Raw genomic sequence first — 20,798 nt, 5'->3', positions numbered from 1 at the left:
TCCTTCAAGCTATTCAACTTTCAAATATTCCCATGGTGCCCTTTTGGCAAGCTTTGGAAAAATTTTCGAACCAAAATGCCTTTGTCCTTACGTTAGTAGTTGTATGGTTCAGAGTGGTGTTATTTCAATCATGAGAAAGTGACATAGATGGAAGCCTTTTTTTGCATGGGCAAGATCCAACTTCGCGGTTTAGATTAATGTATATGTATAATCCATGCCACCGATCTTTTTTGCCGTGTCATTGTAGGGGTACGGCCCAAATATCAGCTTGATCTAGAGCTCGTGTGAGCCACATAATAGAAAATAATTGTGATAATGACACCCATTGTTGAAACTTTTTAGGCTCACTGTGATGTTTGTTATAAGTGGATGTTGTCCAAGTCAGGAATTTTTGGGCCCACGGTGAGCCGATTGACAAGGTGGATGGAACAGATCACTCTATTATAGGCCTTAGGCTATGGTATCAATGACTATATTTTCATTTGGTAGTAAAAAAAGTGGACATGTAACAACCATGACCCATATAATATGACAACCACGACCAATATAACATGACAACTACAACCCATGACAACCCCAGCCCATATAACATGACAACCTCGAACCTTGTCACATTATAACCATGACCCATATAACTTGATAGCCACGACTTCGACCCTTACTCCATTACAACCACGACCTTAATCTATAATATTTGATCCATTTTTGGTAGTGTAGACAGTAACAAGTAACAATCTGTCCATTAGATTTAAAATTTAATTTAATTTTATGGGCCAAAAAAGAGTTTTATCCAAAAAATTTATGGCCCCCCAAAAGGTTTTCAATGGTATGTTTTTAATTTATATGTGTTGGGGTTGTCATGTGTTAAGGGCAGAGTTTGTGATGTATTAAGGGTCGGGGTAGTGATGTGTTAAAGGATGGATTGTTACTTGTTCATTGCCTACACTACCAAAAATGGATTAAAGGTTATAGATTAAGATCGTGGTTGTAATGTAGTAAGGGTCGAGGTCATGATTGTCATGTTATATAAGTCGTGGTTGTCATGTTATATAGGTCATGGTTGTAATGTGACAAGGGTCGAGCTTGTTATACGGGTCATGTTATATGAGTCGTGGTTGTCATGATTGTAGTTGTCATGTTATATGGGTCATGCTTGTCATGTTATATGGGTCGCGGTTGTTACATGTTTACTTCTTTTACTACCGAAGGAAAGGATAGCTATTGATACTATAGCCTAAGGCCCACAATAGGGTGATCCGTTCCATCCACCTTGTCGGCTAGCTCGCCATGAGCCCAAAAATTCCTGACTTGGGCAGTTTCCACTTCTAACAAACATCACAGTGAACCTGAAAAGTTTCAATAGTGGGTGTCATTGTCACAATTATTTTCTATTATGTAGCCCACATGACCTCTAGATGAAGCTGATATTTGGGTTCTAGCCCTAAAATGATACAGAAAGAAAGATAGGCGGCATAGATTATACACATACATCAATGTGAGCTGCACGAGTTGGGCCTTGCCCACGCTAAAAATGGATTCCATTTACATCACTTTTTCAGAATTGAAATAACACGTAACTTCTTTCGCACTCTAAACTCTAAATCATACAACTACCGATACAAGGACAAGGGCATTTTAATTTAAATTTTTTTTTCAAAGCTTGTCAGAAGGCCACCATCGGAATATTAAAAGGTTGAACCCCTTCAGGGAATTTAACCATACAAAGAGACTATTATGGTCAAAATCCCATACCACTACTAAGCTAGTTATGTTTTAAACTTTTATTATATTTTTGTAAATATGGTGTATCAAATGCACTGTTATAACAAGTCAGTAGGCGGGACACATATCAAGTAGGGGAATGTTGACCTTCACTTGTTTCAATACCTTTATAATATCCTGAGAGTTAGAGAGAGGTTTTGGTGCAATCAACCGTTGGGGGAATGGAATAATTGGCTTCTCTCGAGGTTTTGGTTCTAATTCATGTGGAGCAATACTAGGTTTATCATCGTTGTCCTCTTTTGGATCCTTAGGCTTTTCAGCCCTAACCGGAATGGTTTTGTCAATGATCTTTCCACTCCTAAGAGTGGTGATAGATTTAGCTTGTTCCATCTGATTTAAAGAGCTAGGGTCACTTATTTCATATTGCGATTTGGGATTGGGGAGAGGTTGAACAGGAAACATCCCCTTTCCCACAATTGCTAATTGTGACTCCATCCTTTGGCCAGACGACATAAGCGTTTCAATTGCTGATCTGATTTTCTGGATTGCTTGTGTCGTATTCTGATTAAGTAGCTCTTGGTCTTGAATGTGTTTTAGAACCGAATTCTCTTGAGGTTTCACTTGATTTGGAATTTGATTAAAGAAACCTTGAGGAGTAGTAGTTTGTTCATTCCTCCAACTGAAGTTTGGATGATTTCTCCAATTAGGATTATATGTATTAGAGGTGGGTTCATTGAAAGGCCTTTGGTAATTATTCACAACATTGGATTGCTCAGTCGGTACCTCTTGAAAGGCGGATATAGTAGGACAATTTTCAGTTGTATGACTGTTGTAACCACAAATACTGCAAACAACTTCATTACCCTTGTCCTTCATTGATTCCATGGCCTCGAATTTCTTTATGAGATTACCCACTTTAAAATTGAGATCATCATCCTCTTTCAGAAGGTATAATTCACCCATTTCCTTTAATTGAGTGGGCCTAGAAGTGGTATTTGATCTTAGGTATGTGTCCCATGCTTGTGTGTTTTCAGCAAGTCTATCCAAGTAATCCTACACATCATCAACATTTTTATTCATAAATTCTCCATTGCACATTGTCTCGACCAATTGGCGCATGGAAGATGTCAGTCCATCATAGAAAAAGTGTGTATTGCGCCATGTTTCAAATCCGTGTTGTGGGCATGAGCTGACAAGATTCTTAAACTGCTCCCAACATTGGAAGAATGTTTCACCCTCCTTTTGGACGAAGTTCATCATTGGCTTTCTGAGGGTGTTCGTTTTGTGATTTGAGAAAAATTTCTTTATTAACTCCCTTGTCATGTCATTTCATGTGCCAATAGATCGGGGATGTAGTGAATGTAACCACGTCTTAAGTTTCTCTTTCAAAGAAAAGGAAAAGAGTTTCAGCCTGACCGTGTCCTCGGATACGTTAGGAAAGTATAAAGTGACTATGATTTCATCAAATTCTTTCAAGTGTAGATACGGATTTTCAGATTCAAGCCCATGAAACTTTGGAAGGAGTTGGATCACCCCTGACTTGATATTCATTTGTCCTGTATTTTCTAAAAAAACCATGCATGAGGACATACTCACCCCCGCCTGCTGTAAATAATCTCATAACGTATGAGACGGGGGTGCTTGATGCACCTCATTCTCATCCTGGATGTCCTCCACCCTAGGTCGGGGTAGAAGAGGTTGATTCGCGGCCATAACCTCAGTTAACTCTGAGGAACTTAAGTTGTGTCTAATCCTGCGATGGATAGATAATCCCTTAACCAATCCCCCTTGAGACGTAGAGTGTTGTCACGAGCTCACTTGGGCATGAAACACTCGCATCCCTCAATTCAAATACTAAACCTAAACCTAAGAGCAAGGAAGAAATACAAATTTCGAAAATAAGAAAAAAGAGTTGGAAGGAAGTTACCAAAATAGAAGTCCTAAATTAAGAACCTGCAAAACAAAACAAATCAAGTTAGTTTCTACAGATAGAAAGTCTAGAAATAGCAAGAGATTCTAAAATAAAAAGTAAACTAGTTTCTAAAAAAGGAAAAATTTCTAAAAAGGAAAATAGAAAGTTTCTAAAAACAAATTAGGAAAATTCTAAGCCTAAAATAGAAAGAAAGTCAGTTTCTAAATTAGAAGAAATCTTATAATTAGAAAGTTTCTAAAGATAAAACCTAATCTAAAATAGAAAACAGAAAGACTAGAAAATTAGAAAGAGATTACTAAATTAGACGTTTCTTTTAGGATCCTACAAAATAAGAAAACAGGTTAGTTTTTAGAAATCAAACAGAAAAAATTCTAACATAAAATTATAAAAATTCTAATCTTAAACTAATCCTAAATCTAGTTAAGCTCAGAAAAACGTAACCGTCAGTCCCTAGCAACAGCGCCAAAAACTTGTTCACTCCCTAAGTATAGGGTTGTGATGTAGTAATAAATTCGGTGAGACCGAGGTCAAATCCACAGGGATTGAAACCTATACGTAATCTGAAATTAAGTAAAACTAGAACTCGACTAAGATGAAATCTAATTTAGGTAAAAGGAAGGGAATAATTGTGAATAGATTAATTAAAAACTAATAAAAATAACGGTGGGAACTAGGGTGCCAAGGATCCACTTGTAACAATTGGAAAGTTACTTAGCAATGATTCAAAGACACAACTGGAATCAGAGTCCTGTCCTATCCAGTGGGTAAGAAGAGATTTGTCAGATATTTGAACTTCTCATGGGTCTAATCATCAATAGATAAGAATGACGAAGATTTGGAAGTGATTCCATCACCTAACCATGCCCAGGAGACTATGGCAAACAACAACAATTTACCAATCTCACATCCAATCACAAGAGAATTGTGAAAGTTAGGAAGGGTTCCGTCACCCTACCATGCCCAGGGGATGATGGTGAACAACGGGTCTTACTAATTTCATAATCTAAATAATGGAAAACATACTTAAAGCTATCGCAGATCTATTGTAATTTAAGTCACAACAAACCATTAAAAATTAAAAGTATACCTTCATAATTAAACTAGAATCTATAAGAGTTCAATAAAGCATGAATCAAAACAAAGTAACTATCCTAATCACACTACAAGCTTCACCTCTTAGCCTTAGCTAAGAGGTTTAGCCCAACATGATTAGGCTAATTCTCTTAAACAAAAATATTAAAAAAATAAAATAAAAAGAAAGATCAACTCTAACTATCTCTCTCTTGTGCAGACGGTCCAAGACTTGGGATTGAATCCCCCTTTCTCTCTTCTCTCTTGTCTCTTTATAGCCATGAAAGGGCGGTAGAGAAGAGTCTGTAGAGAAGTCGGACGGTGGAGTGCGTAAGGATTTACGCACTCCTTTCGCAGCCACGCGGTGCACCACAACATGGATTTAGAAACTACCTGAACAGCCAGCGTTTGGGAGAGAATTTCCAGAGTGTGACTTCTTGACGTGGATCATGACGCCCCTCTCTCTTTTTTGGACGGTCCAGATTGATGAGCCGATCGCTGCCATGGTCATACAACAACCTAGATTGTCCAGGTTTCACGGACGCTGTCATTGCGTAACATATGCAGAAAAGCTAATTTTGCGTTAACTATGGGGCCCACATGCCTTGGTGTTTGAAGAATCAGCGCCGTCCATTGAATTAGTGAGGTCGATTTAGACCATGAACTAAAATCTGAATTGGATTCGAGTCTTGGGTGGGCCACACCATCAACCGACGTAAAGAAATTTTCATTATTTCTGTGGCCATGGATGCATGCATGGATGTATGAAAATGACTAGGGTTTGGTTAAAACCCTCGTCCAGTCAGATTGGACGGTTCAGATCAACCATTTGGATGGCCATGGTGGGCCACAATACATTTGACAATTCGACCCTATCAAGCTCTAACGTGACTGTTGAGGCACGCAACATTGGCACATATTGGTCGTAGCATCAGGTGGGGTCCACTGTGATGTTTGGTGAGCAATCCACTCCGTTCACTGTCTTTGTCCCACTATGTTATGACACGAGGTAAAAGATGAGGAAGTTTAGTATATCAGGTGGGCCACACCATCTAACTAAATGAAAATTGCCACTCACTGTTAAATCGATTTGTTGAATAGTGGCATGCTTGGTTATAGCTCTATTTATAGATTTGCCATCAATTCCTCAATCATCTTCCAACGTCTGTTATATCAGAGTGCACTGTCCTAATTCTCTGAAATTCGGCGGGTAACCTCCGTTTTTCATGCTCTTTCCATCGGTCCAGTTTGGGTCCCGATTTTCCAAGGATGTCCAAGATGTTTTCTTAATGGTTATTGTCTGATCTTACTCATCGGGTCACTTATACATTGATCCAAGGGCTGAAATTTGACCTATACGGTTAATTTATGGTTCTTAGGCCAGATATAAAGTTTCAAGACAAACAGATGGTGAAAAACCCTGTGATCTTGCATTCTGAATGATTTTCGGGCCCGTTTAATGTGAGTGACATGATTTTCTCGGATCGCTGACGTGTAAATTCTTCAATCTCAGTCCTCTGGGGTCCGTCCCTTGCCTTGGTGACTTCAGAGCGTCAAATCCACACTTTTAGTACCCCTTTTCAGTCCAGGCTCCAAAATACACCCTGCAACATAAACACGATTAAAACAGGCCGTTAAACATTATCATGTATGCAAAATCATGTGATAATTGGGGTCTAATATATAATATTTGACCCTTAATAGCAACTCAGATTGATGTATATGTATAATCTATGCCACCAATCCTTTTTGCCGTGTCATTTTAGGACTAGGGACCAAATATCAGCTTGATCCAAAGCTCGTATATGCCACATAATAGAAAATAATTGTGACAATGACACCCATTGTTGAAACTTTCCAAGCTCACTGTGATGTTTGTTATTAGTGGATGTTGTCCAAGTCACGAATTTTTGGGCCCCGACGAGCCGACCGACAAGGTGGATGGAACGGATCACTCCATTATAGGCCTTAGGCTATAGTACCAATGACTATATTTTTATTTGATAGTAAAAGAAGTGAACATGTAACAACCATGACTCATATAACATGACAACCACGACCAATATAACATGATAACTACGACCCATGACAAATACGTCACATATAACATGACAACCTCGAACCTTGTCACATTATAACTATGACCCATATAACTTGACAGCCATGACTTCGACCCTTACTCCATTACAACCACGACCTTAATCTGTAACATTTGATCCATTTTTGGTAGTGTAGACAGTAACAAGAACAATCTGTCCATTAGATTTAAAATTTAATTTAACTTTATGGGCCGAAAAAGAGTTTTATCCAAAAAATTTATGGCCCCTCAAAAGGTTTTCAATGGTATGTTTTCAATTTATGTGTCGGGGTTGTCATGTTTGTCATGTGTTAAGGGCAGAGTTTGTGATGTGTTAAGGGTCAGGGTAGTAATGTGTTAAAGGATGGATTGTTACTTGTTCATTGCCTACACTACCAAAAATGGATTAAAGGTTATGGATTAAGGTCGTGGTTGTAATGTAGTAAGGGTCGAGGTCATGATTGTCATGTTATATAAGTCGTGGTTGTCATGTTATATAGGTCGTGGTTGTAATGTGACAAGGGTCGAGGTTGTCATGTTATATGAGTCGTGGTTGTCATGATTGTAGTTGTCATGTTATACGGGTCGTGCTTTTCATGTTATACGGGTTGTGCTTTTCATGTTATATGGGTCGTGGTTGTTACACGTTTACTTATTTTACTACCGAATGAAAGGATAGCTATTGATACTATAGCCTAAGGCCCACAACGGGGTGATCCGTTCCATCCACCTTGTCGACTAGCTCGCCATGAGCCCAAAAATTCCTGACTTGGGCAATGTCTACTTCTAACAATTATCACAGTAAACCTGAAAAGTTTTAATAGTGGGTGCCATTGTCACCATTATTTTCTATTATGTAGCCCACATGACCTCTGGATTAAGCTGATATTTGGGTCTTAGCCCTAAAATGACACGGCAAAAAAGATGGGTGGCATAGATTATACACATACATCAATGTAAGTTGCACGAGTTGGGCCTTGCCCACGCTAGAAATGGATTCCATTTACGTCACTCTTTCGGAATTGAAATAACACGTAACTTTTTCTGCACTCTAAACTCTAAATCATACAACTAACAATATAAGGAAAAGGGCATTTTAGTTTGAAATTTTTTTCAAAGCTTGTCAAAAGACCACCGTCGGAATATTAAAAGGTTAAACCCTTTTAGGGAATTTGACCATATAAAGAGACTATTACGTTCAAAAGCCCATACCGCTACTTAACTACTTACGTTTTAAACTTTTATTATATTTTTGTAAATATGGTGTATCAAATGCACTGTTATAACAAGTCAGTAGGCATGACAAGCGAGGTCATTCACGTGTGAACACACGTGCGTCAACCTTCGTATGGCAGTTCGGTGATTTGGGAGTCACGTGTATGCTCACCCATTGTAGGGTTTGGATGTCATGCACACAAGGGGAGTTCACGACTCCAAGATAAAAGGAACATACTTAGTCTTTGCTTGATAAGTGACAATTCATTAAAACAAAAAAGAAAAGAAAATTGCAATTATTAATTATTTCTCTATTCGATTCATTAAGAAAATCACTAATTCATTATGCATTTTTTAAAGATTCTCACATGATGCAGGATGGCGATGGCGAGATAAATTACAAATATTCTAACATAACTATTACACCCTTTTCCCTCTCTGTTTTTTATTTTTTTAACGGATACCCACACCAATACGGGCACACTTTACTTCTTTTTTTTTTTTTTTACACACATACCATTTGATTACTCCCATCCAACTTCAATTTTGAAACCCATAAAGTCTACCACTGGAAAGAGTCCCTGCTCACATGGCCTTATGTACCTAATGGTGTTACTTGGTATCACTCCCCTACATTTTGGAATTCTGTATTTTTTTATTTTTTTAAATAGTTTTTTTCATCGTGACAAGACACATCCAGTGAATAGATTGAATGCCATGAAAACACCATCAAAGGTTGCATACAAAACTAATGGTGTGGTCTACTTGAGGCTTGGATGATTCTAAATTTTTTAAATCTTAAGTTAAAATAAGGCATTATACCTTTATGGATAAGGTAGATCTCATGAAAGTTCTTCCATGTGGCTCTTAGTTTACAAGAGTAACTATAGTAGATACCTACTGCAAGCTCTATTGTGGTTTTTTATTTTTTATTTTTTATTTTTTATTTTTTATTTTAAACTTTTGAAGTTTAATTTCAAAGTTGCACTTTCTGTTTCAGGACACGTCCTAAAGCGGCTACCTATTTCATTGATGAGGAGCCCATAGCTTGATGTTCCCAGGGAATATTGATACGTTGGCTGGACGAGAATTCCATTCAAGCCCTGTCACATAGAGCCCGTGTAACAGAAAGCTCTGTGGGCCCACCCGCCGAATGACGTCCATTCCAATCCATCAGTTTCACCAGCTCATACGAAGATATGAGTCCAAAATCATAACCAAAACTCAAGCTTAGCATGCTAATGAAATTTTTCTTAGGCTCATTTGGCTGCCGGAAGGTTTCAATGGTGGGTGTCCAATCTCTTACTTTTTTTTTTTTTTGGTGTATTTAAGTTTTCAATATATTTAATTTTTAATTCACATCCTAATATGAATGATGCAGTAGATAGACAGAATGAATATTCCATAGATATCATGATGGCTTCAAAGAGCTTTTACTTACGTGGGCTCCCCAACTGGTGGGAAATTATTAGGTGAGGGGGTGTTTTGGAAGTATCAAGAAATACACATTGGTTGAATGTACTGTGGGGCCCACTTGTCCATAGTGTTGTGAGTGCTAGGAGTGTTCGAAGTTGCAATTCCACTTCAAATGAAATAACAAAGTGAATCATTTCCGGTACAAGCAAGGTACCACAATTTGTAGTACCATACCATCTTTCCACATAAAAATGTCACTTGTATGGGACATCGGTGCCATGAATACGGTTGGCTCTACCACGAAGATCACCTGGAACAAAAATTATATGTGGTCCAAATCGTTAAAATCAATGGATCACCCCTGACTGACTCAACATGTAGATGTGGCCCACCTAGTGGACGGATGATTCTTATTTTCGAAGGAAGGTGATCTTGATGTTGGGCCTACTGTTTTAATAGTAATGATGATCTACGTTAGTGGCATGTTGGCCGTAAAGATGGACGACTCTTGATTGTAGTAGTGTTGCAAGTTGATGGGCCGTGGCTGCTTGGCGATTAATGGGTTGGCTAATTTGCGGGAGGTGAGGGAATTCCTGGGACACATGAATGGCATCAGTTCGAATCAACCGTGAGAATGCCTGGCCACACTATTCATAAGGTGGGCCACATGTGTGTATTTAATCCGGCCCGCTCATCACCTCTCTGGATTTTGCTGATGAATTGACTGGCCCATTCACAGTCCACTCACCTGTCAATATCCAGTGCTAGTAGAAGATGGACCACTCATGTCACGTGCTATATTAAAATTTTAATTAGACCCAACTTGACTTGATTTTAATGGAGTCTCAGATGGTGACCCAAAACTAGAACCTACTAGGCCTGTTTTTAACGAGGTCCAAAATGTTGGACCCTAAGTCTAATTAAATTCCTAAATATGTTTGAGAAAAAGGAATCAGATTTGTTGAATTCAAGTTGGGTCTACTACATCATAATCATTAGTGTTAGGGTTGTGCCTTGGAGAATTAATGTTTAATTTCTCATTGACTTAGTTTATATGCATGGAATTTTCATTAGTGTTAGGGTTGTGCCTTGGAGAATTAATGTTTAATTTCTCATTGACTTAGTTTATATGCATGGAATTTTCATTAGTGTTAGGGTTGTGCCTTGGAGAATTAATGTTTAATTTCTCATTGACTTTTAGTTTATATGCAAGGAATTTTCATTCATTTATTTGCTTAGTTAATGTAGATAGAACATGTTTATTCATATGGGTTTATGGGGTTTATTTCTATTGCCCTCAAGTATCATGAGATTGGCTATAATAGTCTATGACCAAAGAACATTTATCATTTATATATCTTAGTGTCTTGGCATGACCATACAAATCTCACGGCATGCTTGTATTATTAAGATTGGTCATGAGGGTACTAACTTAGTTCAAGATGAACAATCTTCACAATTGAACTTGACTTAGCGAAAATATGCTTCCATCCCTACCCTAGATGAGTATATAAGTAGGTCATGAATTGTTCCTGAATGGTGCTTCTGATTACTCACATTAACAGAATCAAATGCATGTAATTAGCCTGGGAGGAGGCACATCGTGTTTAAATTTGAAGAGACTTGCAGTGTGCACTAGATCCGCCAAGTTTCTTGATACGAGGATGTGTAGATGAAGAAATCCTAATTGATACTGCTTTGACGACTTTAGGAGGAGAGACTGGAAGCATGAGCTAGAGTTCAACAAATTTTAATGGTGGAGGGCATTGAGTTTGGGTGATAATATAAAATCCCACTAAAGAATTGGAGCTTGATAATTATATTGGGAAAGCAACGCTCCCAAGGCCCAGTCCATTAAATGATTCACCACATCCGTGAAAGCAAATGGAATCACATCCCATGTCTGCACGTCCAGAGCTCAAAATGGTTTGAAGTACGGGTGGCAATGGGTCCAGTCGGGCCACGGGTCAACTGGCCTGACCCCCTTTTGAGTCAGGTTGGGCCAAGCTAAAGGGTGGATGGCTAGGCTCTGGTTAGAAAATATGGCCCGGATAAGTAAATGTGTGGATTCACCGTTGTCAATAGCTTGTCAATAGGTTTGAGCCAGATGACCTGCTACAACCCAACCTGAAACCTGAAACAAATTAACAGATGATAAATATATAAAGATACATATGATGTATATATATTTACATGTATCCACTAGTTGGGCATACATTTATCGCCGTATTCCATTCCTAGATCCGGGTGTGGTCACGCTAGGTCATCTTGGTCAATTGAGCCCGAACCGAATGCCACATGGCCCATTAATTGGACAATTTGGATTAGCAGACTAAGAAAACATTACCAGAGAGGGCTGAGAATTGTTGACCAATATGGCCCTTTTAAGGTGGGAAAAACCCACATGAACATGAGCCCGATAGATTGGTTTATTTGTCTATTTTAAAGGGGTGGGTCCCATTAGCATCAGTTTAGGCCCAGGCCCATTTTGAACTGAATCGACCATGCAAGTAATACCGTTAAGAGTTCATTGCCAGTGATGGACAACTGGGCTATAGTCACAGGGCCCACGTCTATGATCTATTAGGTGGGATTACGTTTTCATTCAGGGCTGTCCACAGGATGGGCTGGGGCAGGGCTAAGGTCTGTCCAACCCAGCTACAAAGAAAACATAGGCTCGAACCCATCCCAAAACCGTGATGGGTCAAAGCAAACGGGTCCGAGCCCGAGCCCAGCCACCCACTTCTGTGTAACATCTGGGCAGTTCATTAAGCGTGCCCCATCATGCATAACATATGACAAAAATTTCCTTGTAATTCTAAACCGTCAAGCCTGCAGATTAGCTCTTAGATGAAGCTGACCCCACCTGGGTATATACGGACTTCAATTTTCCATCCCCGGGCTTAGTATTCCAGTTCAAATCCACCCGAAGGTGGGTCAGGTGGAAAATCCAGTAGGCGAGCCTAGCTCAGCCCAGCCCAGCCCATTGACAGCCCTTTTTTCTGTGCCGGACCGGCTCCATTATGAGTGAAGATTCGATCCAATGATGTCGAGTAGCCTCTGATTTTTGGACGCTTGTTTGTTGAAATAGGACCTTTGAATAATATCATTCTTAACCGTCCAATAAATGTCCAAATCCAATGGCTGGATAATTAAATAAGCGTATTTTCTGATTTATGATACGCCTAAACTGGCGACTGTAATTTTGATATTTTAGTTTGACATTCCTGTATGCCACGTATGCAATTTCTAAGTGACTGCGTATCATCATCACACCCGCCAGAGCATCAGAGTTCATCTATAGTTATTTATCGTGAAAACCTTCACTTGGAAATTGCACACGAGCGTATGCACGGCCAAAATTTAACCGTCCATACCCACTTTAGATGGATCATAGTCCAAAAATTACAGTAAACTGATGTCCTAATCGTCCAATTGATGGGCATTCGATGGATGGATGGATGGATGGTTTAAATGACAGATAGCTAATGATCTAAATTTCACTAATCAAGAGGTTGGGACCGTTCAATAACCTGATTTTGTAGTGGGTCCTATGATCTGAACGGTTCAATTATATACCGTACTTGTCAAATGTAGAATTTCTGAGTGCAAGCTTATGAACCATCACACCCGCCAGAGCATCCAATGATCCATGTCAGACCATCAAAGCGATCCGGTGTGAACGCAAACATCGAATCCCGGCGCCAGTAATTTCTAAATACATTCTACCTTAGCTGGCATGTCCCACAACTACAGCCATCTGATCTGTTCTTAAGATCAGGAACTGTTACACGCTTGGGCAGAGAGACAGTACAGTACCGTTGGATTTCCAGTCTGTAAAAGTGGGGCCCATGGTTCAGTGATCCAAACCGTTTAAAGGATGGGACACAACTTACCATATGCACCCAAAATCCCTAGGATTTGATGATCCTATACTACAGAATCCTAGCCGTTGTTTTGAATCTTAAAGGATCCAATAACTGAGCAAATGGGCCCCACATGTACGAACTGGAAATCAGATCCATACCGCATAATCTCTGGGCCTGAGCATTGTATAATACCTCCAAGTGGGCCGAATAATTGCTATCATGGAAGAAAGAACTGTGCAAAGAAATCACCAAGCGCCAAGCGCCAAGCGCAACGCAACACACGTGCCAACGTGGCAGACTTACACGTGATCAAGTAACTTCGCAAAGTGAAAGCGGTGGTGCATGCGTCCTATTCTAAAAATCAAGCCGGCCTGCTTCTGGGAGGAACATCTGAGCCGTGAAAATGGTGGGCCAAACTACAAAGACTATGTGGATGAAAATTTGGAACAACCCACTTATTGACTCGACCACACATGCACATTCAGAGAGGATCATCGGTAGTCCAACGGTTTTGACGGTGTAGCCTTGCTGCTGAATGTGTGTCCCACAATTTCAACGGTTAGGATTGTATAAAATAGTCGGGCGGGAAAGAAATCAATGCATGTTAAAGTTCCCAAACAAGCCTCGTGGGGGGAGGATCACCGCGAAATCCGCGTCCGTACCGGAACGTTTCGTTTTGGAATGGAAGGATTTATATCCGTCCATTCAAGTGGGTCCCATCCTGCAAAGTAGTACATTGTTTTTTGTTTTATTCAATTGATATTTGGACACCTCTTTAATAGGGCCTGCTTGAATAGACCAATCATCCTCATTAAAAACAAAAGGACATTGTCAACAACAATACCTACGTGGCAGACTCAGCATAACGGTCAAAATCCGAAATTTGGGTTAATTTTGTGGGACGAGGATTGCGTCCAACCCTCACCATGATGTATCTGTTTATCCATGTCATTCATTGCTTCTCTGGTGTCATTTAAAAGTAGATGCACAAAAATAAGGCAGGATCAACACCCAAGTAGACCACATCACATATGATGTCTATTACTTGAGAATAAGTGGCAATTGAAATCAATGTGAAATCAAATCATATGTTTTTGTTATGATTTTTTTAAAAATAAAATGTATCTTAACCCATTTGATATAAGTTAGATCAAAACAATCTTCCTAAATGCACCAATTACTAATTATTCATGCTCCCATACAATCCCTAAGGCCAATTAGCAAGGAAGTGTGAGTTGTCTGCATTTAGGGGTTATAAGGATCCCCAGGAACCTTGACATGGCTTGCTCAATTTAAAAAAAAAATAAAAATGCCATGTTTGTGCGCTCAATGTAAGGATCAATGAAAAAATGCCATGTGTATATGTCCAATGTGCTGCAACCAATAGCTTATGGTAAAAATGTAAAGATTTATCCTAGTGAAATAATATTATCTCTTAATTATATACTTTATATTGGACAAGTGCACGTGACACTTTTTTTTTTATTAAATTATAAATTTTCTATAATTCACATTCTTAATAAAGTTACTAGAGTAAAGCTAGCACACTCATTTAATATGGTGGCAATAGGCAAGACAACCTAGATTGGGGCTTAACCGCAAAATGAGCTCAAAAATGACCCGGGTTTGAATTTTAAGCTCGATGTAATAATTAACTGAACACCATTATACATAAAGAATGGTCAATTTAACAATATTGGAAGTTCTCATTCAACAAACTAATGCAGTTTGAAGGCACATATTGGATCTAGCTATCTTCAAATGATTTAACTTGTTCATATGTGGAACTTATTGTAGACAAAGGATGCTAGGCCAAAACCTTAAACTTTCAAACCTTTGATTACTGACTCTTTTCTTTATGGGGCTAGATTTGGCTGGATCTAATCTACGGAGTTGAGTACAATTGGGCTAGGGCCAACACCTATCATAGTTTGCTTTTGTTTCAAAGATCAACCTATTGTACAATGTTCTTCATGGTCTCTTCATTTTCAGCTGTTGGATGTTTGAACATTAACTGTATAATTTGTAAATGTTTGGTCATATGCAATGGAGAACAAAATCAACGCAAGTTAAAAGGGGGTGACTTAGTATAAGCTAAAGGCTTAAAAAAGATAAGGAAAATGTCTAAAAGGATGTGAGGGTGACTTAGTATAAGCTAAAGGCTTAAAAAAGATAAGGGAAATGTCTAAAAGGATGTGAACAAAGGTAGTAAGAAAGACCTAATTACATGTGACTTAATTAAAGTTATTACTCATAATAGAGTAGAATGGTAAATTTTTTTTTTTTTTTTTAAAAAGAGGTACAAATGTCTCGTGTAGCTGACCTTTTAGGTGGGATAAAGCTCAGATGATGATAATGATATAAGGAGTATTCATGTGGAGGATATGAAACATACAGGGATTGTTTGGCACCATCGAAATGGAGGTAAATGGTGGTAATAGGTGGTAAAAGTATAAAGTATGTTTGGAGAATGGTATACTAATCTTCCACCCTTTTTGAATTTCTTAGCTAAATGTGTGTTTTCTAACTGCATTATAACTCTTTAGCATGGTCAAAGCACCAAAATGAACTGTGTGCTTACTTTAAGAATTGGTGGGCCTCACTATGATGTTTACATAAAACCCACATTGATCAAGTGCATCTCCTTGATTTAACTATGGAGCTAAAAAATCAGCTCAATGTGACATTCAGGTGGGTTATCCCAAAAGAAAAGATGGGAGAGGGACACCCACTCTTGATTTTTTTTCAAAGCCCACCATGATGATTATATAAAATCTACTCATCCCATTAGATACAAAGCTAAAATTTAGGCATATAGACTAAAAATCAAACTCATCCTCAATTTATATGGGCCACACAAAAGAAACTTGTTTAGAGGTTGAGAGCCATTATTTCCCTTTGTATGGCCCATCGAGTCACTTAGCAATTTGAGAATTAGGCCCCGTGACTAAAATTAAGTAACGCACAGATGATTGAACTAGATTTTACATAAATATCATGGTGGCCATGTCTCATAATATTTTTTAAACTTAGAATTGTTCATGTTAGGATTCCACGTATAAAAATAGTTGTAATTAACTATAAGAATTGATATGCTCTGCTTAATGTTTATATAAAATCCACTTTGATTACCAGGTGTGCCACTCCATTTAGTCATAGGGCACAAGAATTAACTGAGTTTGTGTTCAGGGCATAAGAATTAACTGGATTTTCACTATTTTGGATTTCCAAAAACGCTTGAAATTTTTTATATTAATTAATTAACTTATAATATCCCTTAAATGACCATTAGCAGTCAATGTTAGTCTATACAGGGGTGGTACCAGTAAAAAAAAAAACCACACAAGTCCGATTAATCAACCGTAGGAAGACACTGAATTTGCCCGATCATTTGAACGTCAAGTTCAGCCCAATGATTTACTCACATAGGGCCCAAATCTAACTGAACATTCGCTAACTAATTAAGACAAGCATGATTAAATTAAAGATCTAACCGGGGTAGAGTCAGATAAGGCTCGGATCTTAACTAATAGACCAAATCAACCCCGTTACTCTTTTAACCTAAAACCGACGGTTTAGAGTAATCATGACCAAATTTTCACTTTCACTAGTTATAATAACTCACACTACGAACATATTTAACTCAAACTCTAATCATTGCCCACGAAAAATCTCAATACCTAATTCTGTAACATCCTGGATTTTCACTGTTTTGGATTTTCAAAATTCCTTTAATTTTTTTTAAAATTTAATTAACTTATAATATTACTTATTAACCATTAGCACTCAATATTAGTGTATAAGGGGTGATACCAGTAAAGAATCACACCAGTCCGATTAATCAGCCGTAGGAAGCCAATGAATCCGCCCGATCACTTGAACATCAGGTGTAGTGTAACGTCCCGCCCAACCAGAACAATGTCCTGAGGCATCCACGTAGGATTTGCTATAAGACCGTTCATTTAAGCTACTCGTAGTGAGGTATCGCAAATAAATTAGACCAAGATTTGCCCAATTGATTAGGCCAGACGGGTCTTGATAGAACCTGGTGCGGGCCTCCAAGCCAGATGGCCGTTTACACCTAGCGACAGCCCATGCGGGCTGTACCGCGACGCGCGAAGGTCAGAAAAATCTAAAAATTTAGGGAACCATAGAGCTCACTGGGCTTGTGAACCATCATGGACCACGGACCCAGTGGACACCCGGAAGTGGGATCTGGCACTGACTAAATGCACCCCACTTATGCCAGGACCGGGATCTGGCGCTCGCAAATGAAGCTGAGATACAAGGCTATTCGCCCGTTAGATCTCTTCTACATTTTTAGGGGAGGTCTAATGAATTTTTCTTACACCAGTCCACAAACTCTGGGACCCGATCGTGGAACGGTGACCGTTGATCGCAAATGGGGCCCGTGCGACCAAACTCCAGATCCGATCATCTCCAAATTTTGCGTGACCCTTCATCGGGTCATGGAGCAACTATCCTATGAATTTCATAACCAGAGGGTCACCAGAACCACTCCAATCACCAAAATGGACCCCATAGGGCCATTTGAAGATCGGAACCATTTACTCAAACCCTATAACCGTTCATCCGTTTGTTCCCAAATTTTATATGGCCCCTCATTGGACCATAAGGCACTTACATACCAAATTTGGTAGCCAAGGGGGTGTTGGCTCCGCCTGAAAGCCAATGAGGAATCCTAGAGGGCCATTGTGGGAATTCGTTGAAACTTAAGGCCAGAGGGCCCCAAATCTAACCGACCCTTCGCTAACTAATCAAGGCAAGCATAACTAAATTAAAGATCTAACCGGGGCAGAGTCAGATAAGGACCGGATCTTGAATAATAGACCAAATCAACCCCATTACTCTTTTAGTCTAAAACTGATGGTTTAGAGTGATCATGACCAAATATCCACTTCCACTAGTTATAAATAAGCCACCCTATAAATATAGTTAATCCAAACCCTGATCATTGCCCACGAGAAATTTCAATACCTAATTCATTCCAAAAACGCCCTGATTTTCCGAACAAGCTCTAGACCGCTCGTTGGTGGGCCATTAGTTCCAAAATTATAGAGTAATGTTCGTCTTACTGGGCTCGACGTCCATCGCGGGAGTCGGACCTAGGTAGTGTCCAAAACTACTCAACTTGAGCCGAAGGACGAGTGCATGAGAAGCGCAAATACTCTAAAGAAAGGAACTGGAACTTAAGTGAATCGAGTCATCCACTCTTATGCAAAGTTGAGGATTTCGGACCGTTGGTTTGCGACCAAACTTCACACGTGGAGTAAGGATATTTTCCTTCTCATATCCGTATAGTCGTGGCCCTGATCGACCATCGGTGACCGTTGAACAGACTTCTAATCGTATCTGTCGATCGGCGCATCCAAATGGCGGGCCGATCATGTTCATACGTAGATCATCATTAGGGCTAACTATCCTACGATGTATATCAATATGTATACCCTATAGTGGGCCCTAGATCTTGAAAAGACCCTCCTATAGGTCTAGTATAGTAAAGACCCAACACTTGGGGCCATTTCCACCAAATCTGGCACTATATAAAAGCCTTATTTGGGGCACCCCCTCCCCCATACGAATTTGCCCTAGAGAAGGAAGGAGAGAAGAGAGAAAAGGGAGAAGAGAAAGAGGAGAAAGGAGGAGAAAGAGAGAGGGAGAGTGAAGAAGGGAGTGAAGGTGGACCCTAGATCAAGGTGGGGCCCAAAGAATCAAACCCCACAACTCGCTACCTCTTCTCCAAGAAGAATCCTTCTTCTACAACCGCTCATTCATCCCATTGATTATCTAGGTAAGACCCATCACCCATTTTTCCTTAAAACCCTTGTGATGAGAAGGGATTTCATGAATTTCTAACATGCAAATGGTTGTTTTAGGGAATCCGGCCGTCCGACCCCAAAAGCCCTCATTCCTAGGTCGTTTCCAAGATCTCAACGATCCATAGGTACAGACTATTACTCTTAGGTGACCTAGCACCAATTTTAATATGAGATTAATGATTTTGATTGCTTGGATGTTATATTTGAAAGCCTAGAAAAATCCTAGGAATTGTATGTTGGTTGGAATGGTATGGATTTATATGATTGGCTCTCTCTCATGATGTCGTTTATGTTTCTCACATGATTTGATGTATGGATGATCATATGCTCATGCCGTGTTGATTTTTATACGTTGTTTGCTTCATATTACGTATGATTTCATTACTCTTGTGTACATGATTTCTCAACATGGAGGAAGTGTTAACTTTCTCACCAACCCACACCACACACATACACTTTATTCATAATGTTAATAGTTTGCTTGTTAGAGAAATTTGAATTATATGTTGAGCAACATGAGAACATGGTGTTGAATATGCTTGATGTTACTTTGGTAGTTGGCATGCTATGAGTCCCTATTCCTATCCTTGGGTTGGTCAGGAATTTGAGAAGTGACGGTAGTCCCATCGGTTGGACTATGCTATGGCTAGACCCATGCGTTTGGGTGGGATGTGTGCGGGTGGCTGTAGTTCGACTACATGGGTCCTTTGTGCCCGATGTCACTTGCCTTATGCTCGCCCGACTCAGGTGGTCTAGCCTGCTGTCTGACCAACCTTGATTATTAAACTTGCTTGTTCCCACTTGTATGGAACCTGGAACACCCTACAACCATTGTAGCTCATCAATAATCCACTTGAAATTTGGTCCACAGCCTCGTGAGCCGGGCATGGTGGAATGAGACACTGTGTCCGAGCTGTCGGCCTATGCTGGGGTACCGCGCCTCCCCGTAGTGACCGCGAGCGATCCCTTTCTCATGGCACTCCTCATGTGCTTGAAGTCGGGGATGAGGAACCCGACGGGATCACGGACCGCGGGGTCTCGGCCTCACGCATTGGGGGGTCTTGGCCTCGCAACCCGTTTAGGGCATTGATACGTGGGGTGTACCAGATTCCCAAATCTGCTGGATGAATGGACCTAACTAATCACATGGCTAACACGATCATTGCATCGCACTAGTTAGGGTGACAACTCAGCAGTCGAGGTTGCACTGAGGGAGTATTGGCATTGGCGATCGTTAGATGGTGTCGCACGAGGGAGTGTTGTGGTGAGGGCATGCATCATGTCATGCTGCATACATGCGCATTAATAAGATTACTTGGACGTATGTAATTGTCTGCTTTTCATTAAGATCATACTATAATTGATGCCTGTGATAACTTAAGACTAATAGCACCCACTGAGTTGATCACTCACTCCCACTCTGGGATGGTGTTTTAAAACACCAACCAGACCCGTTCATAGATGCAGGTGACTCAAGGCTTGAGGAGTCTGGTGAGGAGAGCTTCGAGGAGGAGGACGAGCTGTCCTACTTCCAGTTGATGGACAGTTCTCCGCCAGCTTGAGAGGCGGGATTGGATCGCTGAGCAGGGGCTCAGTTTTATTCCTTTTTGGACTTACTATTCTTTACGATTTTGTTGGGTAGCATTTTATGTGAC

General features: G+C 39.8%; 1 non-coding gene across 1 annotated transcript; it reads left to right on the top strand.

Moving 5' to 3' along the window:
- The first annotated feature begins 2,890 nt into the window (after nt 1-2,890).
- On the top strand, nt 2,891-2,997 carry LOC131238318 (small nucleolar RNA R71). Its single transcript, XR_009167721.1, has one exon. It is a non-coding gene; the product is annotated as a small nucleolar RNA R71 (small nucleolar RNA).
- Nucleotides 2,998-20,798: the final 17,801 nt, after the last annotated feature.

This window comes from Magnolia sinica, chromosome 2, assembly GCF_029962835.1.
Source record: "Magnolia sinica isolate HGM2019 chromosome 2, MsV1, whole genome shotgun sequence".
Taxonomy (NCBI): domain Eukaryota; kingdom Viridiplantae; phylum Streptophyta; class Magnoliopsida; order Magnoliales; family Magnoliaceae; genus Magnolia; species Magnolia sinica.
The sequence above is the reverse complement of the archived record's forward strand: the minus strand, read 5'-3'. Positions and strand labels throughout refer to the sequence as shown.